Source organism: Myotis daubentonii, chromosome 2 (genome assembly GCF_963259705.1).
Source record: "Myotis daubentonii chromosome 2, mMyoDau2.1, whole genome shotgun sequence".
In the NCBI taxonomy this organism is placed as follows: Eukaryota; Metazoa; Chordata; class Mammalia; order Chiroptera; family Vespertilionidae; genus Myotis; species Myotis daubentonii.
Window position 1 is genome coordinate 177,161,065 of NC_081841.1, and position 24,638 is coordinate 177,185,702.

General features: G+C 39.7%; 1 protein-coding gene across 1 annotated transcript in view; it reads left to right on the top strand.

Moving 5' to 3' along the window:
* Window positions 1–24,638, top strand: part of GPC6 (glypican 6) — a 1,130,094-nt gene that overhangs the window by 669,983 nt on the left and 435,473 nt on the right. The window lies entirely within an intron of this gene.

Sequence of the window (24,638 nt, forward strand, 5' to 3'; positions counted from 1 at the left end):
GTTGAGGGCTCGATCCCCAGTGTGGGGCATACCGGAGGCAACCAACCGATGATTCTCTCTCATCATTGATGTTTCCCTCTCTCCCTTTCCCTTCCTCTCTGAAATCAATACAAGTATTTAAAAAATAAAAACAGAAAAGAAATAAAGAAAAGATGACTAATAATTCCTGGATGTGCAGGCCATGAAGGACATGCTGTAAGAACAGAACTGCCTGTTGGATGCCTGCCTGGCTGCTTGAAGCCCATTACTCAACATGAAGATTTCAAAAGATGTTAAAGGCAAGACAGTGACACAGTCTTCCAAATTAAAGAATGAAAGTAAGAATTTGTCCCTAAATAAGAACATTCACATAAATTCATGAAATAAGGTGATAGAGTAGCAAAAACCATCCATAGAAAAGCAAAGAGACTAATGGTGATATTTCATTGACTTCTGAAATAATCTCACAATTATGAAAACTGCAAGACAAGCATAAATTTTAATATGGAAAGTTGTTGATGGATTTCTAAATACAGTTTTTAAATTTGTCAACATGAATAACCAAAATGTTGACCTAAACATAAAAGTTCAGGCAATTGAAGTGAATGATGCCTACTTTTCAAAAGTTACTGTGATATGTAGACATCTATATATACCAGGTGTACTGGTTAATAATGTGGATTTTGTAATAAAAGAAAACAAGATAATTTCAAGAGAAACATCAAAAATGCTTTATTCAAAGTAATGTCCATCTCTAGCTACACATTTCCTCATCTTTCAGGTAATTTGTGGATACCGTCCCAGTAGAACTTTTCTTGTTTTGAGGCAAACCATTCAGAGACCCAATTTTCCACTTCTTCGTACTTTTTGAAGTGCTGCTCAGAAAGTGCGTGTGCAATCGATCAGAACAAGTAGTAATCTGAAGAAGCAAGGTCTGGTGAATATGGCGGGTGGGTTAATACTCCCCAGGCAAGATATTTTAATGTGTCTTTAACTGGTTTTGAAGTGTGTGATGGAGCGTTATCATGAAGCAAAATTACTTTGCTGTGTCTTCTGGCCCATTCTGGTTGTTTTATGATCAAAGTGGGGTTCAGATTAATTATTTGTTGTCTGTAGCGATCACTATTAACGGTTTCACCTGATTTTAGAAGCTTATAATACACCATACCTTCCTGATCCCACCAAATGCAGAGCATTGTCTTCTTTCAGAAGCGATTTGGCCTTAAAGTTGATGTTGATGGTTGACCTGGATCAACCCATGATTTTGTGTGTTTGGGATTCTCAAAATAAATCCACTTTTCATTGCCAATCACAATTCGATGCAAAAAAGACTTTCTTTCGTGCCGTTGAAGCAACATTTTACTGATGACTTTTAGGTTTTCCATTTATCTTTCGTTCAGTTGATGTGGCACCCATTTTCCTTCCTTTAAAATCTTTCCCATTGCTTGTAAATGATCGGAAATTGTTTGCTGAGCAACGTTTAATCTTTCTGCAAGTTGTTTTTGAGTTTGACACGCATCTTCATCCAATAATGCTTGTAATTGTTGATCTTCAAACTTTTTCGGTAGACCTGGACATTCTTTGTCTTTCACATTGAAACCATCACTTTTAAAGCACTTAAATCAGCATTCACAAGTATCTTTAGATGGAGCATGTTCACCATAATCTTTCTGAAGTATAGAATAACTTTCAGCAGCACTTTTCTTCAAAATAAAGCAATGAATTAAAACTTCCCTCAAATGCTATATTTTGGCATGAAATTCGACATTTTTGAGCGTAAAAATATCTATGATGTTAACACCTTCAGCAAATTTGACATGAAGTTTTGAAGCTTGTTGTCAATGCAACAAAAGAGCATACATATCAAATCGCATATCTATCAACATGTGTGTCACTCCATCTATTGAAAAAAATCCGCATTATTAACTGGTACACCTAGTATAAGAGGAAATACATGTATTAGTGGACACTGTCAGACACATATATGTAAATTGACACTGTGTCACAGCAAGGTTGAGTCACAAATCAAAAGGGTGGGTTCTTTAACACTTTGATTTTCTACCACTACAATATGAGGTTTCTTTTATAGTTCATGGCACCATTATTTTTGTAGATTGTAGGAACTTTCCTAAAATTCTTTTGAGAATTAGTCTAGTCCTCAAGGAATCTTTAGTTTGACCAGGTAAAGCTGGTGGCTGGACACTACTATGTCTATTTCTCATTTTTCAAATTCCCTTGGTTCAATTTGAATAACATTCTTAATTTTACCATCCTCATTGTGTGGGTATATTATTATATCCTGTTTTCTATCTTCTAGGATACTCTTCTGATAATAAGAACATATTTCAAGTAAATTTAACTTAGGAAACAATAAAGTCAGTCATCAGTTACATAATTTTAACTGGCCTAGAATTGACTTTGTCTTGGAGTTGTGTTAACAGACATTTCAACTCCTTACCAAAATAAAATTTTCACTGTCAACCATCTATTAAAAGAGCCCTTGTTTAATGACTGCATTCTTTCTATCATATTTCCTCTGATTCAAATACATATTCATGTAGCATAAATTTCATTTTATGCAGGAATGAAACGATCAGTTGTGTCAGACTAGATGGATTTGATTGATTTGCTTAACAAATGTTTTCTTTTAGAAGATCCAATTATTCTTATAGGCCATGTCGGTGAATGGACGCTTGTTCAATAGCTTGATTCCTAGTTGTGGATTCATTTAATCATGTTTCACTATAAATTCATGAACTGTAGACAGTGGTATCCAAGCAATTTTTTCTCAGATTATTAGTAGATATATCCAATATTGGGTGTGGATATAAATTGTTGTCCCTGGTACAAATTGTTCCATAGCCAAAAATATGATTTAATGCATAATTTATTTAAGATTTAGCAAAGATGTGGGAGATGTTCTTTTCCAAATGCAAACGCTCTGAAAAACACTGCTAGATAAGTAAACATGATGCTTTAAAAGGGAGTGTGTGAGGCAATAAATGTCATCCCCAACTCAGATAAACAATGAAATTATATTTATGTGATGATGGAGATGTTTTTGTGGCATCCGTGCACCTTTAAAACCCAGCCAAGATTATTGATGAATATGCCCTTTACAGTCGCTTTGGTTTGCTTGCTTTATATGATCTTGACAGATAAAATTGTTTTTCCATTAATCCCCCTTCATTCCATTTTTTTAAAATCCACATATGTTCTGATATTTCCAACACAGTGAGTTGAGATATAAAACTTCTCTGCAGAGATGACAGGCCTTTCCCCCTTCATTTTAAACTGGCATTTCTCATTCATTGCATACTTATCTTTTACCCCAACTTTGGGAACCTTCTATATGGTTCTGCTTTGTTTTGCTTTGTTTTTATTCCAGAGGCAAGGCCCTCTCTCTGGCTCAAATTTAAAAGGTCCAATGTAACCTTTAATTTTTTTTTCATTTGAATAGATGTTTGTTTTCTTAATCAATGAGATACTTCAGTAATATTCTGAGACACTTTCTTAGTAGCTATAATCTGCAATTTAGAAAAAGAAGCAATTTTCCAGTTATCAACTATGTGGCACAGGCAATACTATTTTTACATGGAGAGATCAATAGAGTGCACATGTTTACATGTTGGTCTGTGGGTATGCGTACAACTAGGGTTGAAAGCCTAATAAGTAATAACCAATGAATAGGCCCCTAATATCCAAGTGGCATAAAATCTGAACTTTTCAAAGGTCTCCAAATTCACAATCAATACGATACATGAGAACAGGCTAATACAGCTGAATTTAGATAGGTATGGTCAACATTAACTGGACTCAGTCACTTCTCAGGTGACATTCTACATCAGCCTTGCACCTTGTGAATTTGAATTATTTCTGCAAAATAAAATGTCTAAGGAAATCTAATAAAGGTTACCAAGTGCTGGGGAGAAGAAGGAATGGGAAGCTATTGCTACAGAGTTTCTGTTTGGGATATAAAATATTCTGGAAGTGGGTAGTGATGATGGAGTCATGATATTGGGAATGTACTTAATGTACACTTAAAATGGTTTAAATGATAAATGTGTATATGTGTGTGTGTGTGTGTGTATAGTGATATAAAGACAATAAAACATTGATAAATAAGTAGTCTAAAGTTCATGAAAATTGAGTAACAACAACAAATAGAAAACACTGAAAATGTTAGCTCTCTAAATGCAAAGGATTTGCCATATTAGCTAGTGATCTTCACATGTCAGCATTAAAGAACAGTGTACCTATTACTCTTTTACACTTAAATAATAAATATATAAATATAAAGCTAAAGAAATATGGTATTTTCTTTACTCGGGTAGTATCTAGAGCTATAAACTATGCCTTTTTAATCATCCACAGGTACCTGTGCTCAGTACATTGACATGAATAGACTTCAAAGTTACTAATGATGATGATTTAATTATGATAAATTTATGCTGATACCTCTTGTCCTTACTGGTCACAATTGCTTAGTCGGATCCTTGTCTCCTGGCATTTTACCTAACCGAGTGATTAAGTGATGATAGCAGAGGGTCACTCTCTGTTCCCTTTGATTCATCTGCAAACACTCATATTTTCATGATTCTGGCTTTTTCATGGATCTGTCTGTGACCTTCTCTCGCACTTGACAGAATTGGTTGTGCATCCTGAAACTATTCTGAAGCCAGGGCAATTTGTTATTGTCAAAGCTCAGAGGTACCGGACATTCACAGAGGAGAAACCTCAAGTTCTCAAAACTCATTTTTGCCCTCAGAGGTTACTGGGGGAGAGTTGTACATCATTCTCTCTTACCCAGGCAGGCAGGGCCCCCTTCTTTAGAAGAACTTGCCCTACTGGGTGGTCTGAGGGGGCAAAAGATAATAAGGTCATATTATCCTTTAAATTGCAAACAGAAAACTTCACAAATGATATTTTACATTCAAGGTAAATTTCAGTAAAATATAAAATTTAACTTGCATATTTCAGGAAAATTATTTAGGCAATAAGAGTACTATGCTATTTCATGCCTCCCCACTTTTATCAGCCCCTTATCTTCCTGATTAATGCTTTCTATCCTCAACAAATGGAAAAGTGTTACTTCTTGTTTAATGCCTTCCTCAACCCTCCCAAGCCACCTGAAGTGGTTAAATGTACCAAACTTAATTATTATTTGATTTTAAATCTATTCTTCCTTTTGGCCTTTGGAGGCCTCTAAGGCCAGGACTCTGTTCTAATTCAATTTTCCACCATCTTCATAAAGCCAGGGTAATGTCATTTTTCTGCCTTTTCCACAGTATGTCTTTCTTGAATGAATGAATGAATGAATGAATGAGTGAATGAAAAATGTTTAGTCTAAAACATTTTATTTATCCTTTTGCTTCTATTTTGCAGTAATGGTTTTAGAGTCAATTGAAAGGGATCAATTTTAATTTCTATTTCTTAAAAGCAGTGTGATTCTGGATAAATTACTCAATCCTCTGAGCCTCAGTTTCTTTACCTGTTTAATAACAATAATAATACTAGTACTTGTTTCAGAGGCTCATAGTGAAAACTAAGTGAAGCAATTCAAGTGATTGATATTCAGTAACAACCTCTTGAAAAGAACTAATAGCTGCAGCAAAAATAGATGTAAATAAAATCTTAAATTTTTCCTATAAGACAACATTCAGAAAAGAAATCAATAGCCACAAAGGTCACTAGATCTAATTAGAAGCAAGTGATAAAGTGATGGACATATTTTATAGGCAACCTTCAACATGAAATAAATGGATTGTGTTTTACATGATTGCTTCTGAAACCATTGCCTTAGAGCTCAAAAAATGCAATCTTCCATACAAACAATATGCCAGTCGATGGCTCAGTGCTTAGAACAGCCAACAGAGTACATATGCTATTAATAAAGAATAGTCCCTTTTCTATAAGGTAGTGCACTCTGTGTTCACAGTCCAAGCTCCCAGGAACACATGAGATGCTCACACAGCAGCAATATCAATGGCTGAAACATGTTAGGGAAGGCAGTCGAGCAGGTCCAGAAAATGGAACTTACTAGAATCAGGTAATAAAATTAATACCAAATTTAAAATGGGCTTTTATACCCATTTCCAAGATGATATTCAAAATCAACCAAAAAGATCATAAATGAATCTTTAGGGAATCTATTATATGAAGAAGAATTAGATGAACATTATTGTTACATAGAACTGAGTGTTTGAATTTTTGACCCTGGAATTGTGCAAACTGTGCAGAACCTCTTGAGTTTTAATTTCCTATATGCAAAATGAGAACAATAATACTTGACCCAGTTACCAAGTAGGCCCTATGCTATAACTTATTTTAATGTATTAGGAATTTTTCTCGTTTCATTTGACTTTCACTTTTGACCTTCATAATTCCCTGACCTCTATGCACAAAAAAATGTATTGCTTTTATTGTCCTTGAAACTATTTCATTACAAACATCTGCATTATTCATTTTTCTTTTTACAGAATTCTTAAAATGTCTATATTTTTTCTTAGGCCAGCTACATCTCTTTATCCTCTCATCATGCACACCCTTCATGATGCCAGAAATTCACTTTGCTTAGTACTTCTGATCCTTTGGTTGCCCTGGCTCGGAACCAAGTCTCCCCCATGGTCTTTGATTTCCACAACGTTTGCTCCAGTGTCTTCACCTTTTTGTTTTTTTTTTCTCCCATGATCTCCACAAAACTCATCTACCACTATGATTATTTTTCTACTTCTACTGAGTGGTCTCACTTTAAAATTGTGTTTAGCTTTTGAACTCTTCCTTTGAGTGCACTTTTCTCTTTCCCACTTTGACCCTTCATATTGTAGTCTTTATCTGCTGAAAGTGGCTTTCTTCTTTCCCTCTCAGCCTGGGTGTGGCTTTCAGTCCACCTCTGGTGGAATACTTATCCTCTATTTCTTTTTTGTTTTCTTCACTATTGCTCTGCTTCTTTGTGTCTTTTTTGTCTCTCCTTTAAAGAGCTGCCTCTCCTTAAATAAGAACCCCAAGTCTTCTTTGCTTTGAACAGTTTCATTCCATGTGTGTTCCTCCACCTCTTGCTCTTCTTAGATTTTCTTTTTTTTTTCCTCATATGACTTTTCTTGCATCTGAAATCTAACATTTGAATTATTTCCTACAGTTTCATTTTGAATTTCCATGCAACATTCCAAGTTCTTCTTGATAGATACTATTTCTTTCTATCTCTTTGGACTGACTTTGTTTTTCTGACTACTTTTTTCATTGGGCCTCTTTCTGGAAAGTTTGCACGGATATATCACATAAAGTACAAAATATTGGAGACGTGGAATGAATCATAAATAGCACTTAGCCAGACCCAATGTATTATCAAGAAGGAAAAAGAACGGAAAACATCTTCCAAAGGCAAGACTATAAGTGTCACCTCCCTCCTCAGAAACTGCAGGGAGAGCCTCATTCTGTATTAATATTGTGTATTTCTTCTTATATAATTTTCAGTCATTTTTATTAAAAATTGGATTGACACCGTGCATATGCTTTTTAAAATGTTGATACAATATTATATTCATAAAAATGTATCATTTTAACCATTTTAAAAATGTACAATTCAGTGGCATTTAGTGCATTCATAATGTTGGCAACCATCACCATTATCTAGTTCCAGAACATTTTTATTATAAAAGGAAACTCCTTACCCATTACACAATCACTCCCTAATGCTCCCTCATCCCAAGCCTCTGGCAACTACCATTCTGCTTTCTGTCTCAAAGGATTTACCCATTTTGGATATTTCATATAAGTGGAACCACAAAATATGGCCTATCTCCTGACCCTCCTTTTGTGTCTAGCATCTTTCAGCATATATCATTTTGTAGCCTGCTCTTTTCACTCTTTCTCTCTCTTTATATACATATGTACATACATAATTGACACTTTTTCTTAAACACTCTCTATTAGGCATTGGTTTTTTCTATTTTAAAATTTTGTATAGTCTCTTCTTGTAGGTGGTGATATTGTGCCCTTTTTTCCAAACTGAAACACATTTTTTAAAATAATTTTTAATTGATTGTTTTAGAGAGAGAGGAAGGGAGAGGGAGAGAAAAAAAACATTGATGTGAGAGTGAAACATTGATCAGCTGCCTCCTGCATGCCCCCTACTGGGCATTGAGCCCACAATTTGGGCATGTGCTCTGACTGGGAATGGTATCAGTAACCTTTATGTGCAAGAGAGGACACCCAACCAACTGAGCCACACCAACCAGGGCTGAAACACCTTTTCTGATGTTGAGTTTAACTCATAAAGCACACAGATGAAGAATGTCTTAGGTTGTTCTGTATCACAGTTGTATGTCTCTCACGGGACTGCATGGGAAGCTCCCAGTAGACACGCAGTCTCACTTGACAGAGTTTCTTCACTCATTCTGGTCTTTGTCTTACAGTGCAATCCCTAAAATAAATCCAAAATGTAGACTGATATGAAGTTCCCCAATTCCTCATGTATCCAAGATTTGGTAATTGCAAATATGTCCATATCCAGCATCCAGCATCATCATCTAGTGTAGTCGGGGACACCTACGCTCTTGAGTTATCCAGGTGGCCACTACTTCACACTGGTCACTCCATCACTACACCAGTAACTTTTGCTCACTTTTTTCAGATCTTTGCCTAAAGAACTACACTATTGTCCTCCTTAACGGGGGAGGGGGGGGGGCTTTGTGTGCTATTGACCAAGGGAAGAATGGTGGGAGATCACACTTCGCTTTATTCCTCTGTGCTGTCTCTGTCTCTTTATTTTTTATTACCTCTCTATTATCTCCACTGTCACATCTTTTAATATCTTTCTGCGATTTTAGGTACAAAAGGAAGTTAGTTATTCAGTGGGTAACTTATGAATGAAACACATGTACATGCACACACACACACACACACATGCACACCTGTCAAACACAAATGTTAATTTTCATCAATGATATGATCTAGCTATAGATTAAGGAAACAAAATTTTCCCCAATGCAATGTAATTTACACAGATCATTTTCAAACACAACAGGGTTCAATATTCATTATTATGAAGATTGATATCTATCATACTTTCATTAACAAATTGATTTACCTTCTGCCACTATGTCGTGCCCAAGAGCCCACCTACATGAAAAACAGAGTTATCTACTCATTGATAACAATACAAACACCTGGTAGAACATTTGGAATTACTGCTTTTCTGTCCCTTAACACAAAATTACATTTCTAGGCAACACCTCACTGCTTTTTATGAGCAAAATGTGCTTATAAGAGCATCTCCTTTACAAGTAAGGTGGAAGTTTAGATGGAGGGATGTTTTTCCAATTTCATATTCTCCGACTCATCCAATTTTTATCCTCACCCTAGAATATGCTTTACAGAATTTAGAGAGGGGGGATGAGAAAGAGAGAGAGAGGGAGGGAGAGAGAGAGAGAGAGAGAGAGAGAGAGAGAGAGAGAGAGAGAGAGAGAGAGAGAGATGAGATAAATATAGATCGGATGCATCCCATACAGGTGCCAACCTGGGGTCGAACCTGCAACCTAAGTATATGCCCTGGTCAGGACTCAAACCTGCAACCTTTCTATGAATGAGACAAACTCCAATCAACTAAATCAAACCAGCCAGACCCTGATTCATTCCATTTTAATTAATTATCGGAATCATCACAGTATTATTTCTGAACGGTTTATTTTCATACTCTTGTGAAGCAGCCTTTTACCATAAACCTTACTTAAAATAATTTAACATATATTTCTTAGTAAAAACTGATTTAATATTACCTTCTGTCCTTTTTTCCCTCACTTTCATCTTAATAGAAAAATCAGCACTCATTAATATACTTTTCTCTCCTTTCTTCTCTACATTTCTGCCTCTCCTTCCTCTCTCTACCCCAGTGAACTTTTCAGCTTTGGCTGTTTCATTTCTTCTTCAGCTAACCACAGCTTACAACTACTACACGCCCTGTCTTAGCCTGTGTGGTTGACAGAGATGGAACACATCTTAATAAAGCAGGTGCACATCCCTTCATTTCTTCCTTCCCTCCAGGCCCCCTGTTATTGTCCAGCTCCACCTCTTGTCAGTGTCCTTGAACTGCTGCAGTGCCCGCCCTGCCTCCCCCTTGGTCTCCCTTGGTGGTGGCCTGCATGCAACGCACAGTCATCAAACCCTTGTGACAATTCTCCAAGCCAGCTGGGGTTATCGAATTGAAAAGATTGGGGTCAGAACCCTGGTTTTCTGCATCCAAATATGATTATTTTTTCTTTATTGCTGCCAAAATAGTGATGTTAGTCATGTCAAAGTTAAAACTACTCAACTTCAAACCATTTTATTGGGGAAACCCATATTACATAGAAGTGATGAGCCCTTGTTTCTCCAGGCCACATTCAGGAAGGATTTTATCCAAAGCAGAATTTGTCGAAAATTTGAGGATTAGTATGTCACAGCACATCTAACTGTTTCCACCTCTGCCCCAGCCGTAGATTGGGATGACACTATCAATTAATCAAGCAATAAGTATTTCTTCAGCACATACTCTGCACTAAACGAAATTAAAGCCAAAAGAGCCACATTTTTCAAATGATGTGAAGGGCAATATTATATCTGTGTCTGACTGGACACATTTGTTTTCAGCAGGGGCAGCCTCTTCTATTCATCTGCATTTCATTGACTCCCCCTCCAAAGACATGTTCTACAGACACAGACTCCTTTGGAAATGGTCCTCTTTTGAAAATCGTTATAGAAATCCTTCTGCCACCTTGTTCTCTTCAAGGTGACTCATCTACAGTTTACATAAAAACACCAGTGTACAGGAAGTTATTTTTTAAAAACCATGTTGCACATTATTTTATTTCTAGACATGTTTATTTAATACAGTACCTACCCAAAAGTTGTGCTATGATCTAAACCCAATTTTAGGCAACCTGTGAAGGTAAGATGAGAATTAGGTGTGCTCAGTGTTACTGCAGGATGAGAGAATTTATTATAGTAAATATACTATCTGATGTCTGCCTTTCCACCCCTTCAAGGTCCAGATAACGTTATCTCTGGACCCTTTTAGGCTATGGGAAACCACCTTAGTTGAGTAGATGGACTGGCCAAACTGGATTGAGTAGATAGACTACATCTCAGAGGTCAACCAGGTCTCTAACACTGACAAGAGCCCTTTTTATGAGCAAGACCCTGTTCTAAGTGTCTTTGAGGTATTAACCCATTTAATTTTCACAATAACCCTATAATCCAGGTATATATATTAACCCCATTTTACAAATGAGGAAATTGAAGCGTAAAAAATTTAGGTAAATTTGTCTAAGATCACACAGCTAGTATGTGTCAGAACTGAAGTTTAAACCTGACAATCTGACTTCTTCTCTGCCTCGAAAAGCCTTGATTTTTTTTCTTGCTCATCATATCTGGCCTCCTGCAGGTAAAGAGTGTGAGTACATGCAGTAGTCACCCTAATGCACAGATTCACTCGTCTTGGTTTCAGTTACCCCCAGTCAACCTCTGTCAGAAAATACTAAATGGAAAATTATAGAAATTAACAATTCATATGTTTTAAAATGTGAACCATTCAGAGTAGCATGATGAAATCTTGCACACGGCCAACATGTGAATCACTCCTTTGTCCAGTGCACCCACTCTGTATTCATTGGCCACCCAGTAGTCACTTAGTAGTAGCCTTGGTTATCAGATCCACCCCATCGCAGTGCTTGGTAACCATCATTTTACTTAATAATGGTCTAAAGCCAGTCACAAAACTTTTGTTATAGTACTAGAGGCCTGGTGTACGAAAATTCATGCATGGGGGGGGGGGCAGTGCATTCCTCAGCCCAGCCTGCCCCCTCTCACAGTATGGGAGCCCTCAGAGATGTCCTGCTGATGGCCATCTCTGCTGCCACTGCCGGCCTCCTGGTGCTGCTGCCACTGCCAGCCCTCCTCTGCCCTCGCAGCTGCCACGGCTTTGTCTGGAAGGACGTCTGGAAGATGTCCTGTCTATCCAGTCTAATTAGCATATTACCCTTTTATTAGATACTAGAGGCCCGTTGCACAAAAATTTGTGCACTTGGGGGGTGGGGGGGCGGTCCCTCAGCCCGGCCTGTGCCCTCTCACAGTCTGGGACACCTCAGGGGATGACCACCTGCTGACTTAGGCCCGCTCCCTGGGGGATTGGGCCTAAGATGGCAATCAGACATCCCTCTGGCAGCCAGCATCCCTCGGGGCATGTCCACTTGCCAGCGGGGAGCAGGCCTAAACTGTAGTCGGACATCCTTAGCGCTGCTGAGGAGGCAGTAGAGGCTCCCACCACCACCACTGTACTGGCAGCCATCAGCCTGGCTGTGGCTGAGCAGAGCTCCTCCCATGTGAGAGTGCCCAGACCACCAGAGGGCAGCTCCTGCATTGAACGTCTGCCCCTTGGTGGTCAGTGTGTGTCATAGTGACCAGTCATTCCCAGTCTTTCTGCTGTTAGGGTCAGTTTGCATATTACCCTTTTACTATATAGGATAGAGGCCTGGTGCACGGGTGGGGGCCAGCTGGTTTGCCCTGAAGGGTGTCCTGGATCAGGGTGGGGGTCCTTCTTGGGTGCCTGGCCACCCTGGATGAGGGGATGATGGCTGTTTGCAGCTGGTCACACCCCCTTCAGGGTGCGGGACCCCACTGGGGTGCCTGGCCAGTCTGGGTGAGGGGCTGAGGGCCATTTTCAGGCTGGCGGGAGACTGAAGCTCCCAACCTCTCCTTTTTTTCTTTTTTTTTTTATTCTCGGATTTATTTACCTTCTTTGGCTGTCACTGGAACTGAGAGCTGGCTTTAGCTCTGAGGCTCGGCTCCAGCTCTGAGACCTCAGCTGCTGAAAGCAAGTATCTGGGTTTGTTTGGCTTCTATAATTGAAACACTGTTGCAGCTCCAGCTCTGAGGCCCAGCTGGCTGAAAGCAGGTTTCTGAGGTTTGTTTAGCTTCTATAATTGCAATATTGTTTCTTAGAGTGCAGCTCAGAGGCCGGCAGGGAACCTTGGCTTCCTCCATCACTGGAGCAAGCAAGCCTCCTGTTCGCTTCAGCTGCCTGGCTGCCGGCCGCCATCTTGGTTGGCAGTTAATTTGCATATCGCCCTGATTAGCCAATGGGAAACATGTCGGATGTACAGTTAATTACCATGTTTTCTATTATTAGATAGGAAAGAACTAGAGGCCCTATACATGAAGATTAGTGCAAGAATAGGCCTTTCTTCCCCTGGCTGCTGGCACCAGTTTTCCTCTGGCACCCAGGACCTGGTCCTTCGCTCTGGCCTCCGCCTCCCACCTTCGCTCCAGGCCAGTTTCCACCATCTTTGTCACATTAATTTGCATATTTCCTCCTTATTGGCTGTGGGCACCTCCATCTTTGTTGCAAAGTGATGGTCAATTTGCATATTCTGTCTTTATTAGATAGGATTCTCATAATTGTTCTAGTGTATCAATTATAGTATTTGTTAGTCTTTTACTGTCCCTATTTATAAATGAAAATTTATCATTAGTATGTATGTAGAGGAAAATACTTAGTATATATAGGGTTCAGTGCTATTCATGGTTTCAAACATCCACTGGGGATCTTAGCACATATCCACTGCAGACAAGCGGGACTATTCTAATCTCCACACCCTCAGGCAGGTTTCTCTGAGCACTTCAGATCCTAACTGGGAGGGAGTGAAAGGGTAGGATGAGTGCATCTCTGATCTTTTCACTTTCAGCATTCCCCCCTCCCTGCTGGTACAGCCAGCCCTCCTCATGAATGAGTTCTGCATCTATGGACCCACCAAAAGATAGAAATATTGGGGGGGGGGGGAGACATGTTACATTGTTGCTGATGTGTACTAAGTAGCTAGGCCTATAATGGTTGCATCCATACTGAACATGTACATCCTTTTTTGTCATTATTCCTTAATCTATAGAGTATAACAACTATTTACAAAGCATTTAGATTACGTTAGGTATCATATTTAATCTATAGAGGATTTAAAGTACATGTGAGGTAGTGAATAGGTTGTATGCAAATACTGTACCATTTTGTATAAGGGGCGTAATCATTCTCTGAATTTGGTATCCATGGGGGTCCTGGAACCAGTTCCCTTGGATACCGAGGGTGACTGTATTTTCTCAAGCTATAGGAGGTGGGTTTTATCTTCTTAGGGGATCTAAAAGGGATTTTTATATGGTGCATAGTCATTGATTAAATATACATCAAAAACTGTAAGTCAGCCCTTAGTTATCAACTTGAACAAGTCCCTCAAAGGTGGGTTTGTTTCACTAATCTGTGTCATTTTCTTGAATCCTGGCCAGAACACATCACAGGCAGATGTCTGAGCAGGCAGCAGTGTGTTTTGCAAGTGCAGGTTACCTTTGGACTCCCCAAAATCCACTGATCGGTGGCAAGAGTAATCCTATGACTTACGACTCAGTCTTCTACACAAATGTGTGTGGGATAGAAGAAGCATGCAGGAAACAGAATCTGAAGAACAGTGGTGAGAGGAAGTGGTGAATACTATAAAAATGGAGCCAAGATACTGAGCTCCATGAGTCTGCCTCTGTCCTAGAGAGTGTCTCCAAACATTTAGCAATACTGACACACTTCACGGATTGAAACATAAGTTTTTCCCCCACCTCATTGGGTCTTCCTCAGTGGCCTTAGATTCCCAGTCTCCATGACACTGAAACCATCACTGAGCTAATGTGGGCAATTTAACACCACTCGGAAGGAACAACCAGTCATTGCTGGAATGGTTTATCTTTCCAACTGATTGGTGGTTTTGGCATCCTGTTGGGTGTCATTTGGTGCCATTTAAAACACATTATTTAAATCTAAACTTTAAGAGATGATCTTGAAATCTAAAATGAGAAACTATAAATAATCTCTTTGGTTTCAGCTGGCTGGTCAAACAATTTTAAACCTACAATAAAATCCTGCATGTGGAATAAATAATCCCTATATTTAAATCATCATAGCTTTAACCTCTAGCCAGGTGTTTAGAAAACAAGTAGCAAATAGAAGTGATTGAGACAAAATTTGGTTTTACATTTAAAAATCAAGATTTTTGCCTTCTTTTTATAATCAAGGTAGAACATATTTCTGTCAAATCTTTAAAAGTCAGAATATATTTGAAAAAGAAAAAAATTATTTGCTATTTATTATGTTATGCTGCTGATATAACAGAGAAACATATAGTTTCTGGAATGTATAGGCCATCGCAATTCTTTTTTATCTTTTTTTAATTTTTTTTCTTTATTGATTAAGATATTACATGTGTGTCCTTATACCCCCATTACCCCCTCACCACCACCACCCCGACTCATGCCCTCACCCCCCTGGTGTCTGTGTCCATTGGTTAGGCTTATATGCATGCATACAAGTCCTTTGGTTGATCTCTCCCCCCTACCCCACACTCCCCTACCTTCCCTCTGAGGTTTGATGGTCTGATCGATGTTTCTCTGTCTCTGGACCTGTTTTTGTTCATCAGTTTATGTTGTTCATTATATTCCAAGTGATGATTTTGTCAATTGTCTGCCCTGAGCTTAGTGACCAATTCATAGACAGAGGAGATGATAAACATCTGCTTAAACTTCACGAGACGCTCGACTGGGACACAGCTAAATTCATACATTCTTAGCTGTTTTAACTGGAAATTTTACCTTTTCTTAAACAATACATTTAAATATCAGAGGTCGCAGGCACTTATCCACATGTGTATTTTTTTGATCAGCAATTTCTACTAAAATACGTAAGCCGTCCTATTGTTCTGAGGGTGCAATCTCTCACTGATTTCTCCTCATTGGAACCTAATATTAACAACAGCTGGAGTCAGCTGTTGTTTATTGAGACCCTATTATACACGAGGCTGTTCACCAAACACACATTAGTATTAGTCTTCAGAACAGCCCATTCAGGTTCAGAGAAGTTAAAATGAAAAGGCTGCTGAGTATTTTAACACTATTACTTTCTCAATAGTAAAATGTATTCCATTGTTGTAAGTTCCTTGGAAACATGGTTATAAATGCCATTTCACCTAAAATAATAACAGAGCTGAGAATCAAGCTTCAGTTAGGGACAGTTAGGTATATGACATAGTCCATGTTGAATAAGTAATTGCATTTTTAACCTTTTAGCATCTGATAAGACTTTCTTGTCCAAACTGATTTTATTATAACAACGATCTGGTAAAAGGATAAAGAGGGATGTTATGCAACTTACCCAGGTCACACAATTCTCCAACAGTGGTTGGCAAAAAGAATTTTTTTCTCTAACAGAGACTCTCCATCTCACACTGTACCCCCAGTGCTACCCCCCCCCAGTGCTTCCTATGTCCTAGATCAGTGGTCGGCAAACTGTGGCTCACGAGACACATGCGGCCCTTTGGCCCCTTGAGTGTGGCTCTTCCACAAAATACTGGCTCTTCCCAAAAATACCGACTTCTCTGCATGGGCCACGAAGTTTCAATCGCACTGTACGTGCACATCCGCATGTGGTATTTTGTGGAAGAGCCACACTCAAGGGGCCAAAGAGCCGCATGTGGTTCACGAGCCGCAGTTTGCTGACCACTGTAGATGATCCATAAATATTTGCTGAGGGACTGACTGCACGAATAAATAAGCAGATGAAGGAATAAACACATAAACCAACAATACTGCCTACATGTGTGTTTATGGTTCTTAAAGGTCTCTTATATGCTGAAATGGATTCACATGTCCTTTGCAGTTTGAATACAGATGATTTAAAAAAAACAAAAACTGGAATAACAAGTTAGTCTATTATACAGATGCTGTTTCTGTCACCCCAAGAAGTACTATAAAGTGGTTTTAATGTATCATAAATTAAACATGATCCCTTCCTTGCTCTTTAGACGGAAAATAACCAGAAGATGAAAGCATGTGAGCACACTCAGCAGTGTGTGATAAACCTTGGTTGGATTAAATAGAACATTTCACAGCAATGGCTATAGGTACTTGTAATCAAACTCTCAAATAGCATGTGACAGTTGTTCTGGTTAGTTTTAGCTCATCAGTAGGTAAGATTTCTTGAAGTAAAATCCATCAAGTAGAATTTATAATACCTCATATCTGGAACTTAATGGTATTGTATATATTGTCTTTTTCATATTAAGTATCCCTATTCCCCGCATTTTGCATCATTATTTTGTTTTAGATTCTTACCTTTCTGCTTTGATATTACTTTTACAATTAAATAGTTGCCTGTTGGGTTTTGTGGTTTTGTTTTGTTTTTTTTAGATATTTACTCCCAGTCCTCCAGATTTTCCACAGTCACTCTGAGTATTATTAAATAAGTAAAATGATGAGTCATGAGGAAAAGAAAGTGCTTTTATAAAAGGGTTTTAGTGGTTTTGATGACCTTATTTTTTTTTTCTGCAATGACTTCACATAGTCGAGCTTCTAAACAAAAGTTGCAAATAAACATGTTTATTTATTTGTAATTTCCAAATAAAATGCAAGGTTTCAGTAGTTTAGTCTCTGATGGAAATTTGTGTAAACAGAAGGTGGGGAAAACACAGGTGATGTAAATATGTTCCACATTTTCAAATATCAGCTGCCCCAGGAGAGGACCCTTTAACAAACATCATCTAGTCTTAGCAGATGTTATCAATGCATAGGACTTTAATTGCAGTTTTCCAGTGCCTGTGTTGTTAATACCAGTTTGTGGAAGGCTTGATTTGATTTGATTCAATGGTCATTTTAAAAATAGCTATGCTAAATGATGTTTATTTGTCTTGGGATCGAGCCCTTAAACAGATGGTGCCTTGGGAATTGTTGTGACACTTCCTTGTTTCTGGTGGCTGAGGATTCATTGTAGGAAAATCCCAGTGTACACAATTTGTGAAAATAAGATTGTTTGCTGTTCTTTGTCACAGCTAATTTTCAAACAGAATTTCAACTGATGTGACAATTTTACCAAGATGTTGTCAAAATAAGAGCAGCCCACTGACAAATCAAATCTGGCTCATGTTCAGCCCTTTGGTATCATTCTGGTTTGTTTCCAGTATCAGGAGACTTTGTATCAGTGTCATCTCTGATAACTTGATCATTTCAGATGGCACATTGTCAATTTTTTCATCCTTCCTGATGGCTCACTTTGCAGTGGCAATACAATCCTTCCTGATTTTCTTCTTCAACTCCCCAACCCACATATTACCAAAGGAACAGTGTTTGTAACTGATCTTTAGACTTGTTTGGAAATTAAATGAGATCATCGACCAAAGACTTTTAGAGGTCATGGAGAAAGATGATCCATTGTGAAGGAACTCACAGAAGCAATTTCAAGTTTAGCTGTGAATCTTAGACTGATAACCTTGCATAGTTAAAGAGGCAGCTCCCATAACAACTCGGAGCCACTGTATCCCTGGCCAACATGGCAGAACTAGCCCTGTGATAATGAGGTCTGCATACAGTTGTATCTGCATTATTTTGTGTGTCAAAAAAGGCCATAAAAGTAGCCCATTCTCATCAATGACAACTAGAGAAACAATAATATTAAAGTACTGGGTTCTCATTACAGTGAGCTGACTTAACAGAAGGCTCACCACCACTCAGGGGAGACCAGCACAAAAGCATTTTATGATGTGTCATCCTCTCCAAGGGCTGATCAGAAACAGAGATAAAAGAGAGGAGGTGCTAACATTTGTGCAATGTAAATTCTATTTTAAGAGAGTAATGAGACTGAGGTGCAATTTTGTTTTAAAGAAGAAACTGGTGTTGTATATGGTCAAAAGTCTTCACTATGTTTTTTTCTGAATAGCATGTTTTTATTTCTGATCAGCCTTCTAGAAATTCCCATGGGGCAAGGGTTTGACTGAAAGCAGTATGATGAAAATTCTATTGTTTCTCCTATTTCTGATATGACTGGTGTTTTACTGATGCTGCATTATCCAGCCATTACAGAGAAAATTGCCTACAGTTTTCTGTTTCCATTTAGGCTCAGGTAATTCTCACTTTGTTCCATAGGCTTCTACAAGGGAATAAAATATGTTATAGCATGCAATATATTTGAGAAAATAGCTCACACTCAAAACCCTTAACAAGAGAAAAAGTTGTAATGCTATTGAGAGAGAGGCCACTTAAGACGGTAGCTTATTTTCATTTATATTCTATATAATAAAAGCCTAATATGCTAAGTGCCCGGTCGTCCGGTCATTTGATCTTCCATTCAACCAATCAAAGAGTAATCTACACTAATAAAAGACAAGCATGCAAATTGACCATACCTTCGCTATGCCTTAATACATGCCCACCAGCCATTCAGAGCGACTATATGCAAATTAACCCAACCAAGATGGCGGCTGGCAGCCATGGAGCTGGAGCAAGCAGGAGGCTTGGTTGCCCCAGTGATGGAGGCAACCAAGCTTCCCGCCTGCCACAGCTGGCTCTGAGCTCCACTCAAGGCAACAAAGTTTCAATTATAGAAGATAAATAAACCCCGGATACCTGCTTTCAGCCAGCCATGGCCACGGAGCTGGAGCGAGCAGGAGGCTTGGGTTGCCCCTGGCGATGGAGGAAGCCAAGCTTCTCAACTGCACTGGCTAGCTCTGAGCTCCACTCAAGGCTACAAAGTTTCAATTATAGAAGGTAAATAAATCCCAGAATAAAAAAAAAGAAAGAAAAAAGTAGAGGCTGGGAGCTTCCATTGCTGGGGGGCTTGGCCAGCCTGAAAATGGCCCTCAGCCCCTCACCCAGGCTGGCCAGGCACCCCAGTGGGGATCCCCACCCTGAAGGGGGTGTGACCAACCTGCAAACACCCATCAACCCCTCACCCAGGCTGGCCAGGGACCCCACCCTGCGGGACCCCCACCCTGATCCGGGACACCCTTCAGGGCAAACCAGCCTGCCCCCACTCATGCACCAGGCCTCTATCCTATATAATAAAAGGGTAATATGCAAATTGACCCTAACAACAGAAGGACTGGGATTGACTGGTCACTATGACACACACTGACCACCAGGGGGCAGATGCTGAATGCAGGAGCTGTCCCCTGGTGGTCAGTGTGCTCCCACAGGGGGAGCTCTGCTCAGCCACAAGCCAGGTTGATGGCTGCCAGCACAACGGTGGTAGCGGGAGCCTCTCCCGCCTCCTCAGCAGCACTAAAGATGTTCGACTGCAGCTTAGGTCTGCTCCCTGCTGGTAACTGGACATCCCTCAAGGGCTGCCGGGCTGCCAGAGGGATGTCTGACTGCCAGCTTGGGCCCAATCCCCCAGGGAGAAGGCCTAAGCCAGAAGGTGGACATCCTATGAGAAGTCCTAGACTGCAAGTGGGCATGGGCCAGGCTGAGGGGACGCCCCCCCGAGTGCACAAATTTTTGTGCACCATGCCTCTAGTATGCTAATAATATGCTAAGGCTGCTCAACCGCTCACTATGATGTGTACTGACCATCAGGGAGCAGACAGTTGACCAGTCGCAATGACATGCACTGACCACCAGGAGGCAGACGGCCCAACCAATAGGTGAGCTTGCTGCTGCGGTCCAGCCAATCGGGACTGAGCAAGATGGGCCAGACACACCCTGGAGCCCTCCCACGCTGTTTCCCTGGCTGGCCAACCTCCAGCGTCACCTCCCCAGCCCTGATTGTGCACCAGATCCCTCAGCCTGGCATGTGCCCTCTTGCAATCTGGGACCCCTTGGGGATGTCAGAGAGCTGGTTTCAGCCCGATCCTGCAGGTGGGACCCCACTTGTGCACAAATTTGTGCACCAGGCCTCTAGTCTTCCATAATAATAGACAAACATATAAATGGACCATCCCTCCACTAAGCTCACCAGCCAATCAGGAGAGTATGCCAATTAACCCAACACAGATGGTGGTTAATTTGCATACGTAGCTGCAAAGTGGCGATGCGAAGACTGAAGGCTACAACCGGTGTGGAGCGAAGGCCTGGGTTCTACGTGGTGGAGGAAAACTGGTGCTGGCAGCCAGGAGAAGGGAAGGCCTATTGCACAGATCTCTTAATGCAACGGGCCTCTAGTGTTTAATAATTGTCTCCTCAATAACTAAGTATTCGGGAAATGTTTAAGAATAAATATAAATATAAAATCATTTAGTATTTGACAAACACTATGGGTTTCATAATTTTTCAGAAAAGGAAGTTTGGTAGATTAAGAATAACCCCAGTCCTGGCCAGTGTGGCTTAGTTGGTTGGCACATCATCCTATACACCAAAAGGCTCTGGGTTTGATTCCTGTTCAGGGCACATACCTAGGTTTCAATTTGATCCCAGGTTGGGGGCAACCAATCAATGTTTCTCTCTTACATCAAAGTCTCTCTCTCTCTCTCTCTCTCTCTCTCTCTCTCTCTCTCTCTCTCTCTCTCTCTCTCTCCCCCACTCTCAAAAATATTGTATATTTCTTCTCAAGAGGACAGGGTCCATTTCTCTGCCCCATCTTGTAGGCTGGCCCTGTATCTTGTTTCAACTAATACAATGTGGTAGAAATTATGCTGTGGTACTTCTGAGCCGAGTTCTCAAGAGGCCTTGGAGCTTCCTCTTTTACCCTCTTAGAATGTTGTTACCAGGAGGTAAACTGAGTTTGCCTGCTGGAGATGCTAGTGGAGAGGAACCAAGGTGCCCTGTCTGCCAGCCAGCTGTCTGCCAGATATGTGTGTAAATCCTATTTAGACCTCCCAGCTGCAGTCAAGCAACTGGATGACTACCACCTCATGGAAGGCCACAGATGGAACTAGCATAAGAACTGACCCGCTGAGCTCAGCCAAAATCACTGACTCCCAGAATCATGAACAAAATATCATGAAGCCACTAGGTTTTATGGCAATATGTTAGGGGGAAAAGTAGGGTGAAAAAGCAGTTCTAGCTTAGCAAGCCCTCTCTCCACAGCCCAGAACACCCACCAACGACATCTCTACTGCTGTTACCCCAGGCGGCTGTAAAAGAAGCAGCACCATAGTTCTCAAACATGCACTCTGTGCCTTTACACTTCCTGGGAAAAATGATTCCACTCTGGTCACTGAGTGAGTTAAATGACAAGCTGAGATACCTCTCCTTGGGCACCTTTTCTTGTATGGTCCGACTTACTGCCAAATGATTGATTCTTGTGGTCCTTCTTAGTGTTAGAGGCTCCAGGCAAATCTGCCTAACTGATACCTTGAATAAACATGATGCATAGTAAGAAATAAAATGTGACCATGGTGCAGCTAGATAGTAATAAGACAGACCCTTGAGAAACTGGGCAGTTCCCTATCTCCTACCTTTCCCTAATCAGTATAAAAGAGTGAGTCAAGGTACATTTCCTCTCACCTGGACAATTTTTTTTTTAATTTATCTTTATTGTTGAAGGTATTACAGATGCTCCCTCCCCCTCCCCCTTTTTTCCCCATTGATTCCTCCCACCTTGCCTCTGCTCCTCCCAGGCTTTCACCAGACTATTATCTGTGTCCATGGCTATGCATGTAAGTTCCCTGGTTAATCTCTCCCCCCACTGCAGCCTTCCCTTTGAAATGCGTTAGTCTGTTCCATGCTTAGGTGTCTCTGGATCTATTTTGTTCAGCAGTTTACTGTGTTTATTGGATTCCACATATGAGTGAGATCATGTGATACTTGTCTTTCTCTGACTGACTTATTTCATTTAGCATAATACTCTCTAGGTCACTCCATGCTGTCTCAAAGGATAAGGGATTCTTCTTTTTTACTGCTGCATAGTATTCCATGGTGTAAATGTACCACAGGTTTTCATTTCACATGAGCTATCAGGACTCTGCTTCTGGTCACACCTCTACTGAGGTACTCACTTATCAACTTAAACCTCCTATGTATCCTTTATTCTTCCTATTTGTTGGCTCAAGAAAAGTGCAAGTGACCTTAGCTGAGCCCAAATCCCCAGCCTGGAGTAGTCTGTGTGGTCTGGTCTTGCACAGCTCCTAAGTGCTTTAAGAGCAAAGGAGAGTTTACCATCAGTTTTGTTTGCTGCTTTTCTTTTTTTTCTAACTTAGACTAAAGGTGATGTCTCAGATTTAAGCAGTTTCTTTCTAACCAAAGTTTTGGTCTTGGATAATGAAGCAGAAAGAAGAGTGAGAACGGGAAACTTGAAAGAAAGTCTCCAAATACAGAAAGTTAATGATGTTGAAATAGTCACACAGGGTGAGTTGGCTACTTTTTATTCCATTTCAGTCTCACAAATGTTTATTGAGTACCTGCCGTGTGACTGTTGTTTTGCTGGATAATAGAACTCTGACAAGTGTACTGTTTCCCAACATCATACACTTAGATACTGGATATTATTTGCATTCCAGTCACATGTGTTAGCCTTCCAATAACTACTGGCAAACTCACTGAGTTGATCTTCTGTAACTAGAATCTAATATGCAATCCCCTGGGATCTGACTCAGAAAAACTAACTGTCATTTTTTGCAGCCTTTTCTAGATGTGCTTATGAAGATAGGAGTAAAAATAAAGCATTAGGATTGCTCATTTTGCAGAAAAATTTGTAACTGAACTTTTTGGTTTTAAATACTTTTGAACTCAGTTCTTTCAGAATAACTCAAATATAAGGCATAGCTTTATCTCTGGTGCACTTAGTAAAATGTCCATTGTAAGAGAAATGAGAGAATGCCCAAAGGTGTAAGAGAGTGGGCATGGGAGTGAAAAGAAAAAAAAAAAACTCAGAAAAGTAAAAGCTTGATATATTTAAAGTTTTATTTTAAAGGAAAAATAATAAATATGAAAATTTGAAGGTCTTTCAAATCCTTAAATTTTCATACCTTTATTCAAAGGCAATTCTATATTCAATTCTGTGCACAAGAAACTGGCTAACCAAATTAGCTTAAAAAATAGTTTTTTTTAACAATTGACAAGACAATTCACTTGCATTATGATAGCTTTTTCTTTAACTTAATGTGAGCTATTAACATAAAATGATCTTCAGAGAGTACTGTCTTACTTTAGCAAAACCTTTTCTGAGGAAGCACATGATTAGTTACAAGCCACCTGAAATCAAAAACTTAGAGAAAGCCACATTTAATCTAATTAAAATAGCTACATGCTTTCATGTCCTCTTTAAGCAAAATTTCAAATTGGAAATCTTTACCGGTTTTCTAAGACTGGCTTTATAATACTACATGAAAGTGATCCCATCATATCCCAGTCTAATGAATAGGATTATGGAAAGTTTCGTAGATCTCTTCTAATTCACATTATATATTTATGGAGATGAAAAATTAGAGCATAGTATATGTTGTACTGTGATGAATTAGTATATAACTTTATGGAATGATTTAGCAACTAAAGACTTAAGACATTTTTTTTGGCATTGGTATTTGATGTAATTTCTCCTAGTCACTCAAAATTTCTGGATCCCTACAATGCCCTGGGCATCTCCTGAAACCAACTTGCTAGTCAAGGTTTGTGCCCTTGAGCTGTCTTGATTCAAAAGATTCTCAGAAGCATGAAAAATATGTGGCACCAATCAAAGAGATAAGAAAAATGTGCTACACGTTGTGATCATCTGCCCACCTACATTCCATTTCTCCCCAGGTTAATGGTAGCCAGCCGGTTTGGGTGGGGATAATACAACTCGTCTGGTACCCGATGGGATTGGTTCTTTCAGCAAATCTCATCTCCCTGGTTCATGAATGGACACATGACTCAGTACAGACCAACTAGAAATGAAGAGATTTGGCGGCGGCTTT